We start from the raw sequence: 3,225 nt of genomic DNA, 5'->3' as shown, positions 1-3,225 counted from the left end.
TTCTCATATACATCGATTCCTACAAATCTGTGGAACCTTTAAAATCCATAACTGTTCAGAAGATCAAATCAAACTCAAACTCTTTCCTTTCTCTCTAAGTGGTCAAGCCTCAGAATGGATAGAATCTCTTACCTCTGACTCCATGACCACTTGGGACTAGATGGTTGAACAATTTCTCCTCAAATATTTTATGCCTGATAAAACTGCCAAATACCGAGCCAACATTATCGGATTCCGGACCGATGATGATGAGTCATTAAACGCAGCATGGGAGATATTCAGAAGTCTTTTGAGAAGATGCCCTCATCATGGACTGAGTGTATGGCTACAAGTATAAACTTTATTTGATGCACAATCCAGTCAAAACAAACAGGCCATCGACCAAATCGCCGGTGGAGACCTGGTATCCAAATCAGCTAATGAAGCATTTAAAGTTCTGGAAAAAGTAACAAAGAAAAGTTTCGCCTATATCCCACCAAGATCTACACCAACCCATAAAAGAATAAACCACATTGATTCCAACACTCTTGTCACCGTATAGCTTGAAGCCCTTTCTATAAAAATTCGAACAACTTCAAGACGAACTATCAAAAACCTAGATCACCTGTGACACCAGTGGAAGAAATCACAAGACAAGTGACTGCAAACAAGTCGTTATGGCCATAGAGGAAGTCGATTTCATCGCCCGTCAAAATATGCTTTCAACAACAACTACAATCCAAGATGGAGAAACCACCTGAATTTCAGTTGGAAGGACGGAGGTAACACTCAACCTCTACCCGGATTCGAAAAATGACCGATGAATCAACCCATTAAGCCTAAACCACAATTTCAGGACCAAAGTTCCAGTAGCCATCAAAATCCAATCTACTGAAAATTTGAAGAAATGCTAATCCAAATAATGACCAAGACAAATGAAGCAGAAAGGAAGGCCGACCTAAGAGCTGTTGATATCAGTGGAGTACTGTTAAAATATGAAGTTGACATAAAAAGTCAACAAGCATCACTACAGAATCTAGAAACTCAGATCAGACAGATTGCCCGACAATTATCCGAAAGACCACCCGGCAGTCTTCAAAGCAACACAATCACCAACCCGAATGCGATAGCTAACGCTGTTACACTCAGAAGCGGAACAACCGTTGTTGCCTCATCAACTTCAGAACCAGTTACGAAAAAGGAATCCCCTGATAAAACGCAAGAAAGACTGATTCCAACGGACACCGTATAACCCAAGGAGCCTGTCTGATTTTATGTTCCACCTATTCCATACCATGGACGGCTGAACCTGGAACGACTGGAAGCTCAGTACGGGAACTCGTCAAACAACTCCACATCAACATCCCTTTTATTGAAGCCTTCGCTCAAATTGCCAAAATATGCCAAGTTTCTCAAAGAAATACTGGAAAACAAGAGGAAGCTGGAGGAGCTATCACATGTCACCCTGAGTTAAGAATGTTCAGCAGTCCTCCAAAACAATGCTTGATCCAGGGAGCTTTACTATCCCTTGTTTCATAGGAAATCTATCTGTTAGCAATGCCCTGGCCGACCTAGGAGCAAGTATTAACCTAATTCCTAATCCGGTTTTTGAAAAACTGGGAATATGAGAACCAAAACCCACTCGCATGAGCATTCAGTTAGCTGACCGATCCGTTAAATATCCTCAGGGCATTGTTGAAAACATGCTTGTCAAAAATGACAAATTTGTTTTCCCAGTAGATTTTGTAATTCTAGTCATGGAGTAAGATGAAAGTGTACCTCTAATTTTAGGAAGACCCTTCTTAGCCACTGCAAAGGCTATTATTGATGTTTGCACTGACAAAATCACTCTCAGGGTCAATGACGAGGCAATCACTTTTGATATAGGAAAATCTATGAAATATCTGCAACATCACGATGACACATTATATTGTGTCGACATCATCGATTCTATCGTGAGTAGCTATATGCGAGATTCCTACCTCACTAACCCACTAGATACACAAATCGTAACCGTCATAGACACCATACTCGTTTTTGAAAATTAAAATCTCAATACAAATGACAACAATCAAGAAACATCAGAAGTAGTATATGAGATAACTAAAATTAATGAATGAAGAACCACCAGCCATAGAATTAAAAGAACTCCCAAACGATCTCTAATATGCCTTCCTCGAAAAAGACTCAAAACTTCCACCACCAACTTCAGTCAAAGCCATTAGAAGTTTTCTAGATCACGGAGGATTCTACCGTCGTTTCATAAAAGACTTCTCCAAAATTGCTAGTTCTATGACCAATCTTCTGGAAAAAGACGCACCGTTCGTCTTCTCTGAAGAATGTGCTGATTCATTCAATAAATTAAAAGACGAGCTTGTCGACGCACCAATCATGACTACACCTGATTGGACCTTCCATTCGAAATCATGTGCGATGAAATCGACTTTGCAGTTGGAGTCGTACTCGGACAACGCAAAGAAAAGCATTTCCACCCAATATACTACGCTAGTTAAACTCTTAATGATGCACGGGAGAATTACACTACGACAAAAAATAATTACTAGCAATAGTTTTCGCCTTTGAAAAATTTAGATCCTACCTCGTTCTTGCCAAAACCATAGTTTACATCGATCATGCAGCCATTCGATACCTCTTCAAAAAACAAGATGCTAAACCAAGACTAATCCGATGGATTCTACTACTCCAAGAATTCGATATAGAAATCAAGGATAAGAAAGGAGCAAAAAATGTAGCCGCATACCATCTCTCTCGCTTAGAATTCCCAGCTTTAGAAGAACAACATGAGGAAATTATCAATGATAATTTTCCACATGAAGTTCTCATGCATATCCAAGCAGTCATGCAAGAGGAAGATGAAAGTCCCTGGTTTGCCGATTTCGCAAACTATTTAGCCTGTATAATTATAAGAAAAAGGGCTTACTCATCAACAACGGAAGAAATTATTTTCAGAGCTTAAGTTCTATTTCTAGGAAGACCCATACTTTTTTAGGATAGGTGCCAAACAGGTTTTTCGTATATGTGTTTCGGGAAAAGAAGCCTTAGACATTCTCCAACACTGCCATGAAGGACCAACTGGCGGACACCACAGTACCGCTACTACGGCCAGGAAAGTGTTTGATGTAGGATTCTTCTGGCCCACCATATATAAAGACACACATGCTTTGATCCAAGCATGCGATTCTTGTCAAAGAGCCGGAAACATCTCAGCCAAAAATGAGATAGCTC

Source organism: Bidens hawaiensis, unplaced genomic scaffold (assembly GCF_021521415.1).
Source record: "Bidens hawaiensis isolate Kalapana, Puna unplaced genomic scaffold, B.hawaiensis_p1.1 tig00029716_1, whole genome shotgun sequence".
Classification (NCBI taxonomy): Eukaryota; Viridiplantae; Streptophyta; class Magnoliopsida; order Asterales; family Asteraceae; genus Bidens; species Bidens hawaiensis.
The sequence above is the reverse complement of the archived record's forward strand: the minus strand, read 5'-3'. Positions refer to the sequence as shown.